Here is a 22621-nt window from a genome sequence, read left to right on the forward strand (position 1 = left end):
CTGTGCATGAGCAATGGGGGATTTTTCATTACAATTCAAAGTTATAAAAAGCTGCTGCACAGTAGTGCTCAGATAAACCTCACGATTCATCGCTGATTTACTCCTTGTTGTTGCTGGTTTTTCATGGCAACAGGTCACAATACGGTGCTGTTTCGGGCTGCAGGACTCCCATAAATCATGCAAACATCTCTTTTTCCTCTCTTCTTTTTCTCCCTGTCTTTCCCTGCATTCCTCTAGCATGAACACAGCCAAACGTATTTTTTTCTTAATCTGCAGGGAAAAATGACAAAGTTTGCTTGCAGGCTGAGTTCTCTCGCCAGCTTTCAGCTGGAATGGATTTCCACCACTGTGCTTAACCCCCTAACAAGAACTCTTTCCTTTTCTCAGTGGCTTTCTAAGAAAAATAAGTAAAAGTTAGAATCCCTGCATATATTTTTCCACTTATCAACAAAAAAAAACCAACAACAGTAGTATTTGTCAAAATAGAATACTGTTTTCAGAGGAAAAAAAGAATGAGGTTACAGAGCAAATAGGATGCACGACACTGTCAAAGATCTGCCTCAGAGCACCACAGCTCTCAACCAGAGTATTTCTTTCTGCTGCTGCCCTGGGGCACCTTTTTTTTTCCCAAAAGCTATGATATGAATGAAAGGATGGTATGCCTTATTGCAGTTCTCCTGTGAACCGATGACCAGTTGGATATTCATAGCAGATAACTTGCTATGTCTGAATGCACAAGCAGTGATTCGCTGCCAATTCGCCGCAGAGCAGTGCAGTCTCAGGGGCTCCTGGTTATCACTGTGGAAGGTGGGAGTCAGAAAAAGCACTTCTTGCATTCCCCCAGCCTTGAGGCCAGGTAAGGGGAAGGCTGATGTCCTGGGAAAAAAAAAAAAAAAAAATGGGAAGAGCCTGAAGTCTGCAGTGTTCTGCGTGGATCTATTATTGCAAGCTGGTGAGCGTGTTTTCAGTCTGCTGGAATGACTTTTGCACAACTGAGGATCTCAGCATGACCTCCTTCCTGGCAGTTGCATACCCAAGACTGGCTAGAATCATTTATCTGGCTAGAATATTTTATCCTTTTGGAAATGTGTAACATTTATAGCAGCAGACACAGACACGGTGAGTGGGGATGGCCGTAAGCAACAACGTTCTCTGTACAAGGTACAACAAAGCAAGGAGCAAACTGCATTTTATAGTGCTGTTTGCTGGGAAATCTCAACAAACATAAATTCTCCTGACGTTTGTAAGATCCTTTTTATGATTCAGCAAGATGATGTGAAGAAAGGAGGTGACTTGCCCAAAGCTACAGTAAGTCAGTGGCAGAAATGAAAACAAAATCCCAAGGAGCTGCTTCCAGCCCCCTCCTCCAGCCATTAGCCTGCATGTTTTTTCATTACAGAAAATGTTTGGTTAAGTGTTCTGAATTGCCTGCAAGTTAAAGCCTAGGAAATCTATGGTTTTCATATTTGATGGAGTGAAATGCGCTGTGGGATAATCAAAGCTTTATGTACCAGCCTTAGAGAAAAGCATTTCACAATGCTAAAAAACCTTATTACTTTCATAAGGGGGGGAAGCAACTAATGACACACATATGCTGACTCCTTTCCTCCAGCTGAAGTGCACGGCGTGAGATGCAGAGGTGCAGATAGAGCCGGAGGGCTCTTGTAGCACGGTTAATGGCTGGGATACATTTCTAAGCTCAGGCAAGCAACTGTCGCCACAAACTTGCAAAACAATGTTTCTTCTTCTTTTCTTTCTTTCTTTTTTTTTTTTTTTTCCTTCCCAAGCAGCCAAACTATCCGTTGACAGCGTAACCAATGGGCAGAAAAGTCCCTTTTTTTGCAGGTGGAAGGTTGCTGGAGCTATGGTTGAAATCAGAGAGATGTAAATCTGAAGTTGGGTGGGAAGAAGGGCTGCTGTTTGCTATGGGATGGAGGTTACTGTGGGTGGGGAGTGCTGCTTCCCCCTACCCCAAAACCTTGGCACTGGTGCATCCCACTGGTGCTACCTGTGTCAGACTGTCCTTAACTTAAGAGAATTCTAATCCAAGACAACGTGAGCTTCAGCCTTTCCAACTGCATTTGAATGACCAGATAATGCATTTTTTTTTTTTTTTAAATTAAATGTATTTATAAGCATTAATCTGGCAGGAAAACATCCTTAAATACAGATAAAGGATGAACAGCTTCATGCTCCTCCATTGCCTGAAGTGGATAATACTGTAATACTGTAGCACTGAAATACATATAGTAATGTAATTAGGGGGTGTAATACTGTACGTACTGCACTGCAAAGCATGAGTTAGCCATGCTTTGCAGCTTGCACCCACTGTCCCTCTGGTTTGGGGAACATTGCTTCAATAGCTCTTAGAAAAGAAATGATTTTTTTTTTCATTAACAATTTGGGGAGAAAGGGCATTGCAGAGCTTGCAGAGATTAACCCTAATTCTATGTTCACATTCTGGCAAACTCAGTGCCCACTATAGGAAGAGTACTTTATACATATATTATATACACATATATACACACTTTATACACATGATGTGATCCCACTGCGTTGGAGGAGGAGGCATTCCTGATGACTAATGAGCACACATCCAGTGTGAATATGCAGCTGAAATAAAGACAAGGGAAATGAGAAAGCCCTTTTCCTTGCTGGGATGAAGGGAAGACATTGGCATCTTTAAAAGACAGCTCTTCAAACGTACCTTTTTTTGCTACTGGAGTCCTGAAGGTGCTAAATGCTGCTGTTTATCCAAACAGCATTTCAATTGACCACACATTAATTTCAATAACGTTTGGCAGTCAGAGGTTTGGATGACAGCTCAGCAACCCAAAGCTCTTCCAAACCACTTCCCAGGGCTGTTGGGCATCCCTCTGTATGGTCCATGAGGTTTCTGCAAAAGGAAACTCTCTTTGTTACTGTGCAACAGGTAAAGAGAAAGCACTTTTATTTGTACGTCTTAGATGACGATGAGCCTGTAATACCTTGAAAGTTCCCTCCCCTGGGGTTCCCTTTTATAAGGTTAATGATCATTTGGATTCACGTCTAAAAGCCCTTTCACACTATGGCGGCTTTGCTTGCTCAAAGTCTCTGCCAACACTTAATGCAGTAAAGGGGGGGGGGGGGAGAAATTTAATAAAGTTCCTTAAATCTCAGGAAATGAAGCTTTGCCTCCTTAAGTTCCTTTTTAGAATGAATGTTCCACTGTGGCCAGCTGAAAGTGTGCTGAGGTTTTGAATGAGGCTCCTCTGGATATAGGAATTTATTGATAACGCGTTCCTCCTCCCAGCCAGCTCCCCTCCTGCTCCCATGGCACTTCTGTGGGGCATGCCCCACACTTTGCACAGCTCATATCAATCCTAAGGCAGAAAAATGGCTTTGTCAGCCCGTTCCTCATCACCATCCCCAGTAATGCTGACCAGCTGGACAGGCACAACAGGATGGGGACACCCCAGGTCCAGGTCGGCAGTGGTCACCCATGCCCTGAAGTCCCAAATTCCTCCCTCTGAACTTAACCCCAGCTTGGAAAAGTGGCAAGAGAAAGATAAGAAGGAAAGCAAATCCCATATAACTCTTAAAGTATAGGCTAAAAAGGTTTCACTTCTCATTTTAACTCTTTTTTTTTTTTTTTTTTTTTTAAAAGCACTGCCATTTGTTCCCTTGTAAAAACAGAAGGCTGAAACCTTTAAAGCCACACAACCCTCCGGTGGGAATTTCACCATCTGAATAATAAGTTCAAGGATTGCTCCCACAGTATTTAGGAAAAGAGAACACAGGGAAAGATGGTTACTTCTGTCAACGCCTAGGAAATAACAGCTATTCAGCTCCATTTTCAGTTCCTCCTGCCTTCAGAGCACAGCAGAGCTCATCACAGTGAGGTTTCCTCTTGTAGGCTTTCCTGGGGCTGCAGCAAAGAAGTTCACTCAGTGATGCATTTACTCTCTGTGTAATGTTCATGGGGTTTTTCTATCATTGAATGCACTAGCATATAGAAATGCCTTCTTTCTGTGTCACCCTTCTTGGAAGTGTAGCAGTGGAGGGATGGCTGGAATTGTAAAATAGAAGTCAAAGCTCTGAGACCTCCCTCCTTATTGGATTGGATTGTGGTGTTGTGTCCTAAGCTTTCCTTACTGACAAGAAAAATCTTGGAACTCATTTATGACACAGAGAGTCAAAAAGCTGATAGCAGCATACATAAAGAATCTAAAGGGCATTACTAATATCTCCAGGCTTTAAGTTATTTTGAGGAACATAGAAACTGGCTCCTTTATATGTATATATTTATGTTTGGAACTCAGTTTGGTCTTGGGTCTTGTATTGCTGAGTATTTGGGTCTTGTGTTGCTGAAACTGAGGTTTCTGTTCTAATTTTTTCTGTTCCTATTGCAATAAAACCTGAGACAGTATCTCTTAAAGACTGTATTGAAGGAGAACAGCTCCTCTTGCTTTGGGTGAGGGATGATATCTTCAGAAAGGATACAGAAGGGCAGGAAAGAATTCCGAAATAATTTGAAGCGGCCAAAGTAGTTCTCAAATTGAAGTAGAGCACGATGGACTGTAAACATCCAATTCTTGTTATTGCTTGACAGTATGATATTAAGGTTGCTATCACTTTGTAGGCCAGACAATTTTATAATTCATTCCACTGGCTTACCACCCAATTTACAGCAAATGTTGGCTATGGTGCATAGGTCAGTTGGGCACAGGTTTTAACAGAAGTGTGCAAGGTGCCTTTCCCCCTCCATCCTGGCTTAGGCCCATGGGACACAACTGATTACCACGCTCCAGGAGATGCCATGGTCACATACTCTCCCCATGTCAGAGAGCATCTGAGACTCCCTTGCTGGTTTGGAGCAGGAGGTGGTGGTGAGCATAGGGTGAATATTTCTCCTCTGGTAATGTAGGATGTTTCTTGGGGCAAAGGTATGATGGAGTCAAATGGAGTCAAAACAACCAACTGTAAGGCCTTGGGTTTGGTGAGGTAAGATTATTTTAAACCTCAAACCTGGCAAATCTATTGACTAAACGTCATGTAGAGACTGGAGAAAAAAATACCTGTTGTCCTAATGAGGGCTTTACCACACGACCTTATAGCAGAGCATTGGCCTGGAGATTGCTGCTTTCCACCTCTCTTAATGACATCCTTCTAGGAGCAAAAGCAGGCTGGTTTTATTCAGAACATGTGTCATGAAAGCTAATATGTGGTGTGGTTGGAGAACGTGAAACCCATCCACACATGTAGGGTGTTATTAGCAGCATTTATCAAACCAGCATGGCTAACTGCTCACTGTGTGCTCATTCTCAGACTATTTGAAGGGCTCTGGGAATGAATTGGGGGGTTACAATGTCTGTCTGTCACCCACAGGTTTACACTGTGAAATGTGCTTTGATGGGAGCCAAAGTGACATCTGTCAAATAGATTGTCTAAGTAATTAAATGTGAAAATACAGAGTTCCTCTTTTTTTTTTTTTTTTTCCCTGCTATTGGTAAAAGCAGATGTTGTTAAACCTTAGAAATTTTGCTCAATAAATGCCTGAAGTTCAGATCTCACTGAAAGATCCTCCAAAATTCTCCAAACCTTTCTTCTTCTGTTCCACTGTAATGGGCCATTTTGGCCTCAGATCCCCACAGCTTTTCTCATAGTCAATAGGCAGAGTGGGAAGACAACTTTACACGTGACATGTCTGCTTATTTATCCCCTGCAAGCTTTCGTTTTTTGGACTCTGCTAGTGAAACAACTGACTGCCTAAGGGCTGCTCTGTGATTACATGCATCTAATCCAGCTCCCCATGGGATTTCAGTGAGAGGAAAGTTGAATCCTCATGCAGCAAAAGTTCATTCCCATTTTAGAGATTTCTAATCCCAGAGAGTCCCTAGATGGATGGCACTCCCTTTGCCACAGGGTTTAATGAACTTTAAATCAAACTGAAAATCAAACTGAAAAAAGGGGTGTTTTGCTGGAAGCAGTGTGATGAATGTAATTTCCAGGAGGATTGCAGAGCTCCAAAATACTTTGTTCATGTTGGATTTGGAGGACAAGCAAGGGAGCAGACCCAGGAATGCTCACACTGACAAATTCAGAGGTTGCACCTTACTAATCCTGGTGGAGAGAGGGAAACTTTGAGGCTGTTGCCAGAGCTGGATGAGGCAATACATGCACCTGGTCCACTGAGGCCAGATCAAGCCAGATGAGAAGGAGAGGAGAAAGATGGCAGGAAGGATGGGGAAAGTCTTATAGATATGGCCTTGTGGCATTGGGTTCAGTTGTCACCAGAGCATTTCAGGTACTGCACATCTGGCTCTCTCTTGTTCCTCTAGCTTAACAGCAGTTGCTATCATTTCAGTGTCATATCTACCCCCATGCAGGCACCCAGAGTGCAGATGAGCCATTAAGGAGTCGATATATATGGGCAGCTCAGTCCCCCAGAGTTGGGTCTGCTGAATAAGCACAGCCTCTGCTTCTCAGCCCATCAGAAAGATGGAGCTGAGGACTCAATCGACATAATCTGACCACTAAAACGAGCAGAGGGTTTCTAGGGAGGCTGAGAAAGCAGCAGAAGTGGCTCTGTGCCAGCTTCCATCAGTATCAGCCCATTTATTTCGAAGTGTCATTGAGTGTCATGGTGGGCATCCATCACCACCACAACCTTTCCGCATTCCCCGAGGGAGGAACCTCTGCTGCTCTGGACTCTGCAAGACCTTTGGGAAGAAAAGTGAACCCCTCATGGGTGACAGCAAAAACTGATAACTGAAGGGGGGTCAGTGTGAAGTGAGAGCTGCAGGTAACTGAAAATCAAAGAAAATCCATGGTTCTTTAACTCAGCAGCCCTCTCCTTCCCTCTCACACCACCTCTTCCTCTGCCAAAGGGCTGAGCTGCTGCACAACACCTTCACCATCCCCACGGTGCTCATAAAATTGCAGCTCTGCACGTATTAATGTCAGGAAAGTCACTATTTATATATTCCTACTGTTCAGTGATGTCCCTTTTCAGGGAATTCCCTCTCAGAATGTGAAATAGAAATGCAGTCTATGTACAGTCTCTCAGTGACGTAATTTTAGAAAACTTCTAGGAAGAATCAACATTCAGGAAAAAAAAAAAAAGAAGATTGATGTGTTCAGAGGCCTTGGCGCTTTAAGCTGGACATATTTTCTTTATCTGTGGTCTAAACAACAACAGCAGCTAATAATTTACCCAGGGTCATCTTGCCAAAACATAAATGCTTTTCATCTTATAAACGTAATTGATCAAAATATTTATTCTCAGAACTAAGAGGACAGATCAACAAGCATAAATTTGACTGTGGTTGTAGTGAAAATTGAAAAAATATTAAAGTAAATAAACAAAAGTACTCGTAATTATTCATCCATACTCACAGTAAGAGCTCTGGGATTTACGTTTGTTCAGACTTGATCTTCTATTGTCTGGATTAATGACAATGGAAAAATAACCAGAGGTTGTTAGTCATGCTCAAGTAGATTGGGAGGAACTTGGTTGAGTGGAGTTACTTTGGGCTTAACATCAGAATCTGTCCTCTAAAATTGAAGCCAGCCCACTTGCCAACGAGTCTTTTCGTTCTTTCCTGAATTTTGCTGTTAAAAACCTTGGAAAATCTTGATCTGAATGCAAAGAAAAATGGCAGGCGGTTCTCCCATTTGCCCCAAAACTAGTTCCATGATTGCTGACTCAAACGAACTTCTTCTCCATCTTCTGCTAGAGTTGTATGTGCACAACTGTTGCCTTTGCTCACGTGGGGACATGGTGACCAAGTGTCAGAATGGGCTGGAAAGTCAGTGAGAATCCTAATGTATGCAGGATGAGCTGTTAGCGCTGGTCTCCATGCACGAGCAAGTGGGGATGAATCTCATGTTCTGCAAAATGGCCCAGCTCCTGCTGGAGAGCAGTCATCCCTTGATGCAATGCATCCCCTCTCAAAGTAGGATTTGCTCCAAGCTTGCAGAGAAAGCCATAAACTTCATTAGGATGTTGTTGCTCCAACACATTAACACAGCTTCCAGAAGCGGCTTGCAGCAGGTTGAGTTGGAGCAACGCATCTCCAGCTGCTGATCAAGGTCAGTTGATTCTGATGGGATGATAAACTAAACAAAACTTTCTTTCAGCTTGAAAGGGAAAAAGAAATATGATTATCCACTTTTTTTTTTTTTTTTTAATTTTGCAATTATTTCTTGTTTCCAAATTCCCCGTCTACTTCCTGGTTCCAGCGCAGACATGCCATGGGAACGCCAGTTCTCACAGTGTTTGCACAAACAGGAAGCATGTGAATTTTCAAAAGAGACCCTATTTTTATGAGAGCTCCCGCTGAGTTTTGCTGACTCAAGAGACCTTGGCTAGAATTTAAATAAGCAACTTTGGAGGAACTGAAGCAAACCTTTGCATTTCCAGACTGCTTATCAGCCATTCAGTTTCCAAAATAAAGCAAATAAACCAATAGAAAGCAAAGCCTTCTGCCGCAGAACAAGCTCAACAAGAAGTTAGTATGGGGCGATGTAAGAGGGGAAGGCTGTAGGGCTCTTAGCAGGTATAAAGATTCCCATTTTAGTGCTGGCAAATTGCTAGAGAATCCCTTTTTCTTTCCACCCATGGGAAGGGGATCTGCCAGGCGTCATGTGGAGCTGTCAGAAAGCTTCACTTCCCTCCGTTCTGACACTGCACAGAGCCCAGGATGTCAAAATCTGTCAGTCCTGAACGGGATGTTTACCTCTGCTTGTGGTGAAGCAGAGATTTGTTATCCTCTTGGCATCCTCCATGAGCAGTGCAAGAGCACGTCGTTCCCTCTGATTGCTTCTCGGTTTGCTCAGCCCTTCCAGGGGGTGAGTTTTGATGTTCTCCCCCCAGCAGGTGTCCTTTGGACATGAAGAGATGAGCCCAATCCCATCAAAACCTGACTGAGCACTGCTATAGGGTCTGCGGGTTGCATTTTTGTTCCCAAATGGAAACTGAGGCTTTGAGGCGGGTTGGAAAGGGACAGTAAAACAACTGGCTTTTTGAAGAATAAGGTGAAAGGGCCTTTCTGTGGCTTGAATTCTTTACGCTAATTTTAACTACTATTTCAACCCCTTGAAAACTGCTACTCTGAAAAAATAAACAGGGTCCATATTCAGCCACTGAACTGGCACACAGTCTTTTCTCAGCCAAGACCTGGATTGCCTAACAGTAACCAGCCTTATTCCTGTACACCGAAGAGAAGGGGGAGAGAGAGAGAAAAAGAAAGACAGAAAGCAAGCAAGGGCTACTCCAGGATAATTGGCCCACCATTGGATTGGGCTGCTGACATTGGGCCAGTTTTAAGTTACATGTAAGCAAGTGAAATGGTATATAAATAATAGCGGGGGGAGAGCTACAGTGGAAAAGCCAGCCAGTGTCTGTCTGACTTCATGCTCTGTTATTCGTCAAGTCCTGGTGTGGTTTGTGTCATTTGGGGCACACTCACCAGCAGCCAAAGAGCTGCCCTTGGAGAGGACTCACGACCATGAAGCGATGGGCTGACAATGCCATCCCCAGGGGTGTCACTGAGCCCATGGTGACATCTTATTTCCTCCCTGGCTCTGTTTTTGTCTTGTGTTTTTTTTATTTTTCCCCCTCCTCCCCAACAATCTCTGTTTTTTGTTGTTTTTTTTTTTCTCCTCTCTTTCTTTCTCTCCTATATTTCCTCCCAATTCCTCTATCATTTCCGTTCTGTTTTTTTCTCTGCCTTCCTTTCCATTATCTCTACTGATGGGACATTTCTCCCTGTCCCTGACAAGTCAAATCACACTTCCCAACCAGTTGCACTTCCCACCCAGTCAGATAAACAGAGTTGGTTTCCTTGTCATTACACAGAAGAGAAGCTAGAATCTCTTATTTATTAACATTTGTTTTATATTATATTTATAAATTAGATCATTTTAGATAATTTGGTATTCTACTTCTCCCCATGAATATATCAAATCTCCAAATCTCCCACTTGCAATGCTGCTATTTTTTAGGCAAATCAGAAGAAAAAAATTGAAGTGATAAAAGGATTTCAAGGTGAACCCACAGACTACTGGACAGCCCCAAGCCAGGGCAATCCTGACAGCAGAGGTCAGTCTCCATGGATCAAAACCATGAGTCTACAAGGCATGGTTTTGTACCACCTTTGCTCCCTGCCTAACTGATCCTCTGCATTCAATGGGGAATAAATTCTGTTCTGACTTGAGAACTGGGAGGGCTTTGAACACAACTCCAGGCAAAATTCTAAAAGGAAATGCAAAAGAAAAATCCCCACCACACAGGAAAACTGTAAACGTAGGTTTGTTTTAAGGCTTTATTATCAGAGAGTATTTCTTCCATGTTAGTAACCCTTGATCATTACCCAATGGCCGCAGCACAAGGAAGAGACAGCAAAGAATTCCTATGGGATTGTCGAGCCAATAATTATTTGTCAGACATAAAATCCAAGCCTGGCTGATCCCAAGCCAAACATTGCAAGTTTGTCCTGGCAGACATGGTGTTACATCACAAACACACTTATGTCATGTTGTAAGGTGAAGCTGCCAGCAAAGGAGTCTGAGACAGCATCTGGAGGGCATGGGATGCAAAGGACGATGAGATTCTTCACTACCAATGGTCAAGAGGAACTGAGTGGGGCAACCAGTGTGCAGGTAATGGGTAGAAAACAGGGGAAAGTAGATAGCTGGTAGCATCCCAAAGAGACACAGCTACAAGGCTGGCTAAGCTGCAAGAGCCTTTATGGAAAGCTGATGTCAAACTCACCAAGAGGGCACAGCTTTGAAATATGCAGGTGCAGGAATCACTGAAGCTCAGTGGAATGGGGGTAAACTATCCAACTTCTGATCTTTTCCCTCCACTTCATTCACTGTCACTGTGTGTTCAGTCATGGAGACGTGTTGTGCTGTTGGTGCTGGATGCTGCCACGTGTCCTGGCCTCAGGTTCAGCAAAATAACAGAGGATAACCTCAAGCTATTTCTAATCTCTTTCATTAACATCGGTTCTCATTGGAAATCAAAGCCATCGGCCAAGAAAAGGAGATGGATCAGTACAGAAAAGTGTACACAGAGCAGGCTGGGGATCAGTGGGAAAGCACAAACAACCACGTAGGTCAATGTTCACACATGTAACCACATTTCTGTGCGAGCAGGCATGTGTTGTGAAAGCACACCACTGCGCCTGATGCAGAGTCCAGGCTAAATAAGAAAAAAAAGGGGGGGAAAAAAGAAATATTTGGGCAACTGGAAGGAATTATTCTTTCTTCCATACCATGGGCTCTATTCATAAATCATCCCTAATTTTTAGATGTCTAGAACAATGTTGCCATTTGATGAAATAATATATTGAACCTATGTGACATCATCTTTTATCTTAAGAGTTCTGCAGACTCGATCATGTTTCTGAGCCACATTTGTTCTGCAGATATTTAGGACAAACCTGACATTTTATAGACTTCCTTCAGCTTTTGCATGTGTTGGAGACAGTTGTTTGGATTAGCACGATCAAAAAATTTAACACAGCCTTTCAAGATCCCATTTTCATCTGGATTTGCACAACACATAAGAGAGCATTATGCCAAAAATATGTTTTTTGGAAAACACATACACTTTGTTGTGACTGTTTGTAACTGGTAAAATCCTAGGATGCCCTGATTACCATGACCTGTGTGCTTTCGTACGAGCCTAAGACATAAAAGTACTGTATACAAATGAAAACCGTTAGCTTTCATACCATATGTGTTGTACTTATGCCAGTGGGAAATGACAGAGAATGTACAAGGTCATGGTTTACTAAAAATATAAAAGTTTAACATGTGGTGTTAATAGAACACACAACAGGGGTCACTGGTACAATGGAAAATAATTCATTTCCAATGTCAGGCCAAGTAATTCACTAGAAAGGAACATCTGAAAATGTGTTACTTATATCTTTCTCTTTCTGTCCTTTATGATGAGTTTTATGGAAAGGAAAAAAAAAAAAAAAAAAGCAAAATTACTACTTACACAAATGCATAAATAACAGGTAGGACTCAGTCTTCAGCTGTGTCTGTACAAACAAGGCATGTGAGCCTGGTGATGCAGGCAGCATTACATCGGATGTGCAACATCAGCACTGCACTCCACTACCTCCCAAATGTCGAACTGGTAGTAAGCACTAAATCCTCACCAGGATGTGTTTAAAGCCTGCCTGCTGTCTCTGCAGTGATTGAGGTGCATCAGCCCAAAACCAAGCAATGCAAAACCCTGCTCTATCCCTGCCTGATGCAAGCAGCCATGCTTCCAGCACTGCGTCCCACATGCACCAGGATTTGTCTGCCTAGACCTCACCAGAAAGTCAAACCTTCCATATCCCATCACTAACCCACACACTTCAATTCCACAGGGGGCAGAATGAGGTGAAATTGTCCCCTCCTTGTCCCCATAGCATCCAACCAGAGAGTGCTACTGACCTCCTCCACAGCCCTTGGGACTGCCACCACCACAAGCACACGTGTGTGTGCTGCTCACAGCCTCACATAGCCCAGCACCTCAGCTACATGAGACCCAGCACATCAGCCTGAATCTTGCATGCTCCCCGCTTCTCCGGCATCCCAATTATCTGGGGAAAAGAAGCAGTTTAAAACAGATGTTGCAGTAGATAAGCCTGTGAAACAACACTATGCCAGGCATTACAGCTGATGCTGCTGACATGATGCTGGCTCTCAGGAGCATATGTCTGGAGATGAGCAGCTATTGCATGAGCACTGGGAGAGCTTTTGCAACATCACAGCTGGCTGAGAGCATCCCAAATGAACCTGCCCTGTTTTACCTGACCTTCCAGCATGCAACTCCTGCTCAAAAAGCAGCAGGTGAAGCTGTTTTTCTTTCCTCCACTCCCTTGTGGAAAGTGTTTTTGTTTCTGAGTTGGCTCAGGTCGTTTATGTAACATGCATCTCCCCATCTGAGCAGTCCAGCTGATTGCAAACATGTTTTGACTGGCTGTCCTACCCTTCCTGCCTCCTGGTGTTCCTGCTGCACCCTGGCAGAGCTCTGCTTTAACGCTTTTAGAATCATGGATTCATAAAATGGCTTGGGTTTTCCAGCAGGAATGGCCATGGTCAAGCTAGAAAAGCTCTAAGAAACCACCTACCACCTCTCAGTGGTGCTTCCTAGATGCATGGGCTTGTAGGATGCAGCTCAAGGCATTGCCAAGTTTCTGTAAGTCAAATCTTGAAGCTGTTTGGCTTCCCCTGGGAGCCCTGGCAGAGCCGTGCCCATCCACATCACCCATAGTATTACTGCAGTTTATGGGATTCTTGCAGTCTGACTCAGTCAAAATCATTAAAATAATACAGTGAGACACGTAGTCCGAAAGCCACGATGGAGCAGTTATAGAAAGCAGACAGAAGATGGATCAGGAAGAAACAGATGCTGGGCGTTAAAGAAAGGCATTGGTCTATGTAACTTTTCCCAGTGGCAACTGTAAGAATTTAGGTCACAACCCAACTGGGAAAGCATGCATTAGAAATGCTTGTTATCTTATCTCCTGTAGCCTTTTGTATGTGCTGATGCCAGCTCTGCTCCTCTGCTGGTGTCATTAGGTAATGATCCTCATTTTCCCTTCTTTTGAGTTGCAAATGTCAGTGTGAAATTAATCTTTCACCTATAAATATGTGTTCAACACATCCTAATTGCTCCAATTAACAACCCGAGTAAAAAATACTGAGACAAGGTGCACTCATAGTAAATTCCTAAGAGATTCTATTAGCTGGCTGGTGGAAAACCAGTCATAGTGTACAACATATTAAACTCACCACGGAGGGTTCTAATTAATTAGGTTTCACTCCAGTACTAAGGATGCTACAGCTCTGTGTATTTCTATAAAAAATAATTCTCCTGTTCTCTGTCTTTGTCAACAAGAATTTGAAATAGCTTCTAAAAAATATGCTGTATGTGATACGTTGCAGAATGGGCTGTGGGGATGGGGATAGCTGAGAAGTCTCAGGAATTTAGGGGAGTTCCATTGACCCCAGTGAAAAGGCAGCACATCTGTAGAGACTCCCCATGTGTATTTACAGCAGTATCTCATTTCCTAAGGAAGAGAAAACACTCCTCATCTCTCTTAAGAGCAAAGGCGGTGCTTGTTGTTGATGCATTGGTTTAAAAGACAAAAAAATGAATCAGTTCATTGTGGAATAAAGCGCTAAAGCAACTCCTGCAGATATGCTTTTGTGTTTGCTCAGGGAGACAGATACCCTGGCAACTATCATGGGGACATTTTTAGAAACTATCTTAATTATCTGGCCCAGCGCTTTGTTATGACATGCAGCAAAGAGCAGGGAGAGATGTGGTTCCTTTGTCCCCTGCCAAACCCTCTGATTTTCACTGTTTGCTTTGTTAATTTGAAAATGTAGTAACAGTCTCAAGAAGTTACCCATATGATCAAATAGAACTGATAGTTGCATCCTCCACTGGCACGGGCTCTTGGTGGGGAACCAGATGTGTGTGGGGCTGATGGGGAGGGGGGAAATGAGCATAAGGGGTAACACTGAAGTGGAACAACTCCAATTGAGCAATGTATCTGTAGAGATCCCCCTATAAATAAGGGAATATGAGCATTTTGTAGGGGTGAGGCACTGCGGGTGAGAATTTTCCTGTGCACGTGCAGGGTTACACTGAGGGACATTTTGAACCAGTGCTAAAAACAGAGCCATAAAAGACCCAGAGATGGGCTCCCAGGAGGGCTATATAAGAGCCAGCCTCTGGGAGCCAGCAGTGCAGCCCATGGGGGAGCAGCAAGAAGCCAGGTGGCACTGAGAACTCTACGTCCATGATGCCTTTCCTCTTACAAACAGGGGACCAAACTGAGATGCTCGGTATGTCCTTGTTTAGATGGGATCAGGGCTATAGCCAATGCTGAAAGGTGTATATCTGCTTGTTACTGGGCAAACCAGCCAAGGAAAAAATGGCAGCAAATTGACAAATTGCATTTGATCAGAAGAAGCAGTCTGCAGGATGGAGCTGTGACCAGGCAGAGGGGGACAGCAATGGCACAGGTTCACCACCAGGTTACGTTCCCACACAGAGCACACCCTGTTTGCCCAGACAGGTCCGTCTGTCTGCAGCTATATTTAACTAGTCCAGAAACAAAGCGAGATAGCCAGGTTAAGGTTAGCTCTGGGGGTACATGCACGCCTGTCTCAAATAGGGTCTCCTGATTACATAATTAAATGCTTTCCTGTTGGAGTAATTAGGGGAGGCATGCTGAGATTTATAGACTTGTACTTGTTGCAGACATTCCCAGCTGCGTATCGGAGGGACTGAGCCTGTCATTGTGCCAGAGTCTCATTTCCACCACATTTTTACAGTTGCAAAACTAGATTAAAAAAAAAGAGAGAGACAGATGCAAAGCCTTCTTGTGTGCGAGGGCATTTTAATTTTCAGCTTGCTTACGTGGGCTTTGTTTATGTGCTGCTCTCCTTGCTCTCATGCTTTGCTCCCCTCCTCAACAACAAGAGGTGGGAAGAAAGACCCGGGCAGCCCTGTGTTGCTGTGTACAGCTGTGCCTCTCTGGCTTGGGAAAAACACCACCAATCCACTCATTTGTGTCAAAGAGATGAGGGCCAACGTGGCAGCAGTGCAAAAGCCTTGGAAGAAGTGAAGATTTCAGGCTGTGACTCACAGACAGAGCAGATTAAATTCAGGCTTCCCACAGCTTCCTACCCTGCCCCTTTCCTCAGGCTCTCTCCTCCAGCATGGCCATGACTGCATTTGCATAGCACCTCCCCATCACTAATTGATATTATTTGCCTTATTTTTCCCAGTGGGGAAACTGAGGCATGGAGAAGCTTTGCCTAAATATTTAGGATTAGCTGCTCAAAGCGTACGTCTTAATCTGTGCATAGGTATCTATTAAAGGCCCATTAGCAAGATTAAGCAACTCAGTACAGAGTTAGAAATGATGTTTTAGCCATTCCTTAGGCCCTTCTTCCCTCGCCTTACCTTTCATACTACAGAAGTAAAATTCAAAGTGACATGTATGCACCAGCATGAATAGATTACTTTCAGGATGGGAAGAGTGTTTCCTCTCCATTTTTGTAGCATGCCTGAGCACATGGTAATGAGAAGCCCAGATCTGACCTCACTCCCATCACCAGCAATCAAATATTACCCCCAAACCAGGGCAATGATTAGCAATCCCACCTAGATCCCACAGGAAAAGATCTCAGGGCCTTGGTAATCAGCACAATTCCCAGCTGAGATCATCAACTTAAATTAAAACTGATGGGGCAGGTGTAAACTCAACCTGTGCTTGAAGGCAGGCAGTCCTGAGGATCTTCCCTTTGCAGGTTGCTTTCACAGTGCAGTGATGGTTTTTTCTAGGGTTCTCTCCCTCTTATGACTACTTAGCATCTGCCAAGCTATTGAAACATGATTTAATTTCTCATCTATGTGATCTGGACATTAGTATTCTGCTTTGGTGCTGAAAAGTTCAGAGAAAGCCAAGAGGTTTCTGGAACCCAACAGTTAATGAGGAAAAGTTGTCTTGGCAAGAGAAATGGTCTCATAGGCTGGTTCGAATATATTAAAGGTGAAATGTTTTGCAATGGGGAGGATGCTCTTTCCAGCCCAAGCTTTTAAGGTTGAGTTTCCTGATTTGCATCCTTTTGAAAGCATAGATAAAAGTTTGGAGCCATTTCTGCTTCCTTTGCTGTTTGGAAGAATCCAGGGGTAGTGTGCAGATGCTGAGGGATGTAGTTGGCACGTATAAGAAAATTAAGAAATAATAATAATAAAAAAAGGCAGGAATAAATGAAGACTTTAGGCACGTGATGACAGGAGATAGCATTCCTCTGACTTAAGGCTAGTGACTGGCCACCAACAAGAGCAATCTGTCCTGCACCTCCATAATGCCATCAGCTGCAATGCCTCATCAGGGAGACAAGAACGAACTACTGCATTCAGCGTACTGATGGAAGAAGGCACCCTGGTGAGCTCCAACCAATCTTGAATATTCCTTGGCTACCTCCCTTGGTGCACTTCATCTTTTGCGATGGGGATTTGAGTCGCTGTGCCATGGCGAGCTGGGCATCTAATCCTCAGGAGGTTTTTAACAGAGATTTACTGAGCACTGGAGGAGTTCTTTGAGCGTTGCCATTTACCTTGCAGCGTGAGAGTCCCTCCTGCCCCTTTTCACACTTTCTTGGTGGAACACGATAAGTCCCAACTGTGCTTCCCAGCCTGTTTGGTCCCCGCTCATGGAGCGGCTGCGCTCGCCTTTGAAGTGTATCCGAGCTCCCAGTAGCTATAAGATGACACTTAAGTTACACCTCTCCTGCATTCTTATCTCTGTCAGCGGTCTTTGAATTGCTGACATGTTGGCAGCCCGATGGCCCTTCTGGTGAGCAGATTGTCCCCTGCGTGACCTTTGGGTTTCCGAAGAAGACACCTGAAACCCCAAATGGAAGGGATCAGAGGAAGGGGGAATCCCACCTCTTCTTCATCAGCTGCCAAAGAGCCGTCTCCCGTTCCACAGGAAACAGCATCTGTCTTATCTCTTTATTTGTCTCCCTTTTTTAAACGTTTCTTTTAGGCATTGGGCCTTTTGAGATCACTTCTCGTTTTTCTTTCTTTTCCAGTGCGTCTTTGAACCCGCTCTTTCCTCCCAGAAAACATGGTTACACAAGGGAGGTCACTGGAGGGAAGGAGTTTGCGCATTGCTGGTCCTGGGGCAGAACAGAGATAAAGCCCTAGAAAATGTCCAAGCTTTTGGCTGCAAGAATTTGGGATACAAACCATGAAAATGTGCAGTAGCACTGGGAAAATATCCCCTCCAGCCTTCTATTTCCTTTCATATCAGCATGAATATAACTAACGAGGAGCAGAATGTGAATAATTTGAAAGACAGAACTATTGTATTTAATGAATAAAACACAAATACTCTTCTCCATGCTACACTGGATGATGCTTTGGGGTACCAACCAGCACAGGGCACCATAGGGGCCCTGTGGGCTTGTGCAGCACCGTGCATGGGTTTCTCTGGCTTTCTTACCTTCATAGAAAAACTGAGAAGCTCTGATTTCTCCCAGCTTACTATTGAAATTCAGCTGCCAGCACCATTCCCCCTGCTCCAGTCCCTGCCTCTCCCTTTAGAGCTACAGGAGCCCCATTTGCATCTGTACTTTTCAGCCACATAACGAAGACCAGAAGGGCTGCTGTGATGGACAGAACTAGTTCAGCTCTTGCTGGATTTTGATGAAAGGCAATTTGATTTCCACAGCCAAGTTATTTAATGAGCCTCTAAAATTACAGCCACAAATTATGCACACACAAAACTATGCATTTGTGCACTGAAGACGCAAGATTTCCAAAACAGGAAGCCGTTGGTCTGCATTAAAAGAAAAACCCTGCTTGCATAGCTGGTTCCCCATATCAGTGCATATAATTACCCCGTCTGCCCAGCTAGCACATGGACTGAATGCTGAATGGCTCTGTAGGTAACTGTATGGCTATTTTCACATTACAGTTGTCTCCTGCTGTTTGCACACCCATTTGCTGCAACTTTGCACGGAAATTTACATTTGGAGCAGAGAAGGGCACAGCTCTGATAAGATGAGAAGTGTATGCGCCGTTTGCTGAGCTCCCTTCTCTTTCCACCTTCAAGGATCCAATACTCACTTGCTGAACCAACTTTCTGCAAGATTTCTGAGATGTCTGTACATCTGCAAACAGCTCCAGCTGCCTTTGCACCCCATGCAGTGATGCCAGAAAAGAATGCATGTACAAACCATGCCGTTATTCACTCATAAGCCATGCAGTTATTCATTCATTGACTTTTATGGCTGCAGTGCTGATCACAAGGGGCTGGCATTCCCTACTGCCAAGTTTTGAGATTGGTTACGATTTGTTGAGATGACAGATGGAGGGCTCCACTGTGAGTCAAACTGTAACAAGGCAGAAGAGGTGAGAACTAAGTCCCTCAAATGTAACTGTTTTCAATCAATAAACCCCTTCTTTTCCTCAGCAGTTAAAGCAAGTCTGTCATCAAGGGGAGCTTAATTGCTTTTTGTCTCGTTTCTTCATCTACTCACTTTATTCAGATCCAGGGGTCTGATTGGTCTTTAATTACAAGAAATCCTTCTCCTCCTCCCTCTTTAAGTGGTTTAGAGTCTTAGTCTTTCTTTGATTCGTTGTTTTTTTTATTCTGAGATTATCACAAAAGCCCACTGAACACTGACCTGCTGTTGTAAACCTGTTGGCAGCCTAATGTCAGGACATTTTCCATCGAGTCTTGTAGCCCTCTTTTGCTTCATTCAAATCTCCTGCAGCTCTCTGTGTACCGTCAGTCTATGGAAGACGACTGGTCAGCCCTTCAGGTTTAGTTTGGTTTCCTGGTTTTCTGTTTCATGAAGCATGATTGCTTTGCCAATTCTTCTTGAAATGAGGACAAACTCAACCCTTGCATTCAAGTACAGCCACTATCGGTGTGCAAAAGCTAGCAGCATTAGAGTAGCTTCAATGCACAGTCAGCCTTCACCCAAGTTTATTTTTACTTCCTTCTGAGACAAAATGCATGCCTTTATTTTTCACCATTTATTCCCTAATCCAACCTAAGCTGCTATTTAAGCACGGTGTTTTTATCTTGAATAAGTTCTTTGTACAACCAGACAATTCACCTCGCTGTTAGAGAATCAAAATTACCCCAGAACACAGTGACAACTCCCAAAATTGGAACTCCTGGGAGAGCAAAAGAGCTTCAGAAATAAGAGCTTCCTGTGCAGCAGGAAATGCCAACACGCGCACCTCCCTGGGCAGAGCGGTATTGGCCGGCCGACCCATGAAGGAAGTAACAGCGAGGCTAGAAGGGCTGAGCAAGGCATTTCCTAAACTTAGTAGCACACAAAAATCAGAAATAGGCAGCCTCCAAATAGAGCCCAGCCTTTTCAACACAGCTATGATCTCAGCGGTTAATGTACGGGGCTGTGAAAGCTGGAGAGTCGCTGACAGTTTGGACAGAAAACTAGATGCTTTCCCCCCCAAAATTAGGAAAAAAATTAAGAGAGAAAAAGTCTAAAAGGCAGCAAAGAGGTCAGGGAAGAATATGGAAAGATTTAATCACTAGCAAAGTGATTTGAGAATTCATCATCTTCCAGCTTGTCTCTGGATAGCTGAATACTTTGGGGTATGCATGCTGGACGACACACAGTTCCAACTGCATGGAAAACCCAGTGATAAAGCAGGAGCAAGCTGCTAGATAAATAGCAGACATAGAAAGTAAGACCTTGCACCATGATGAAGGTGGTGGCGCAGGAAGAAGGGGGACAAGCAACAAGCCAACATATGCATGGTTGTTGTGGCTACAACAGCAGATCTGGAGGGAGAGCATCTCCTTCAGCCAGCACAGGACCAGCTGTGATTGCAGCACTTGTGTCCAAGCTTGGCACTACAGCCCACAGCTGGGCCTTGGAAATGTTTAGCAGAGCATCTCCAAGAGAAATCTTTTAAAAAGCCCCAGCAAGAGAGGCAGGAGGGTTGTCTGCAACAGCAACAAGCCGATGGAAACCACTGCAAAGGATGGAGAGGAGTGGAAGGGACAAGTTTCCACCCTGCATGCCAGCACTGGCCCTGGGAACTTGTAACATAATGTGAAAATAATATGCTTTTAAATATTATGGACTACTTCACCCAAACGAGTCAAAGGAAGAACATAAAAATTGAAACATTCTGTGGCACTAAATTAAAATGACTAGTTGTTATTAAAAAGAAATTAGGAAGGCAGCACTCCTCATCTCACCTTTTTGTAAGTTGTGTAAGCTTCTCTCCAATTACTGTGTTTCATACATAATTCAGACAACATTCCACTGTGGATGGAAAATTGCTCCATCAAAAACTGTTGGCCAGCTGCCCCTCAAAACATGTTGACATGACAATAACTATCGTTGGTTTCAAACGGACTTTGGGTCAGCATTTTATAGAACAAACTTTTGCACAAGAAAGCACAAGTTCTGTTCTGTTGTATTAATTTCAACAAGAACATTCTTCCAAATCTTGCTCACTTGCCAATGTCAGACCACATTTAAAGCCAATTTCAGGGCTGTGCTTCAATCCAGAAACTCTTCCACGAGTGGCTGTGCACCTGCAGAAGGGAAAAAGACACAGTTTATGCAAGTGCTTTGAGGGAACAAGGTTCAGCAGAATCTATGTGAGATGTGAGATGGCTGGGACCGCAAAAGGGAAAAAAAAAAAAGATAGTTAAGATACCTGTAAGTGCCAAATATTTGCTGCTGTATTATGAAGTTGGGAATGGATTTTACTGTGAAGGATGTCTAAAGCCACACTGAATGTTTCCCTAAATACAAAGAACCCAGAGATTCAAGTGCTTCAGGATGTATAAAACGCAGATTTTCCTCTTGTATATTTGCTGTTTGTAATGCATGTGTATAGCCGTGCCATACAGTCTGTGCTCAGAATGAGAAAGGAAGGAGGTTTCACTTATTTCCAGAAAACTTGCCAGTTCCCAATAACCTTCCATTTCTTTTAACACTGAGCTGGGAAACAATAGCCTCCAATTAACAACAGCACGAAGCAGCTGAAGTTTGCAATAAGCTGATCCCAAATAGCGCTGAAAGATCAGACTTCTCTGCGTACAGCTCACAGCCATGCAAACATATTCTAACCCCCCATTTTCAGCTGCTTCGTGGAGACAATGGTTAGCAGCTCTGTTGAAAATTGCGTCTCCACAAACGACCTGGATTAACCCCAAAGAAAGGAAGATGCAGTTTGTGCTCGAAATCATAGAATCATAAAGGTTGGAAAAGACTGCGAAGGTCATGAAGTCCAATTGTAACCCATCCCTACCATGACCACGTCTGTCAGTGCCACATCTCCATGTTCCTGAACACCTCCAGGGATCGTGACTCCCCCACCTCCCTGGGCAGCTGTGCCAATGCCTCCCCACCCTTTCAGAAAATAAATTTTTCCTAATATCCAAGCTAAACCTTAAAGCCATTACCTTTAGAATGGCATCACAGCTCAACCATCAGCTCCCATCCTGGGTATTTTCTACTATTCATGATGCAGCATTCCCCATTATTTCAGCACCTAAGATGGAAGAGAACAAGGCTCTGTCACTTCTCAGTTGTGCTTTTCTTTTCCTCTTAATTCCCCAGCCAAATGTGCAAAGGGGAAAAAACAAACAAATAAAAAAAAAAACCAATGATGTGGGATTTCAGTACACACAAGGTATCTGTAACGGGTACTTTTAGAAAGTCTTGATCACAAATAAAGAGAGAGGTGATCTGAGATTTTCATTTTGCTTTCGCCTTTGAGGATGTTTTTGGTCTTTCATCCCATTTTGAAGGCGTGGCACCTAATTATGACTCTTTCATCCCTCTATTCCCTGGTTAGAACATGCCAATCCCTTTTAAGGCAATTGATTATGACTTGGAGGTTTCCACATTCCAGCCAGTTCAGAGAGCTTGGATATTTGTGAATACCTGAATAAACTCCTTTAATCCAAAAACAAACTCCACCTGAAAGCAAAGCTATGAAAAGACCATTCATACGGTGTTTTCAAACTTACTGGTTCATGGTTTTTTTGGATTTGACCCGGCTTCCTGTACTAATGGTCTCTGAATGCATTCCCAATTG

The 22621-nt window shown here is 43.7% G+C and overlaps 1 long non-coding RNA gene across 1 annotated transcript; it reads right to left on the reverse strand.

Annotated features, from left to right (window-relative positions):
* Nucleotides 1-20984: 20984 nt before the first annotated feature.
* LOC116243746 (uncharacterized) lies at nt 20985-22328 on the reverse strand. Its single transcript, XR_004170046.1, has 3 exons — nt 22211-22328; nt 21984-22072; nt 20985-21107 (listed from the first exon to the last, which is right to left on the reverse strand). It is a non-coding gene; the product is annotated as an uncharacterized LOC116243746 (long non-coding RNA).
* Between the last annotated feature and the right edge of the window lie 293 nt (nt 22329-22621).

Source organism: Phasianus colchicus, chromosome 13 (assembly GCF_987193195.1).
Source record: "Phasianus colchicus chromosome 13, bPhaCol1.hap1.1, whole genome shotgun sequence".
Taxonomy (NCBI): domain Eukaryota; kingdom Metazoa; phylum Chordata; class Aves; order Galliformes; family Phasianidae; genus Phasianus; species Phasianus colchicus.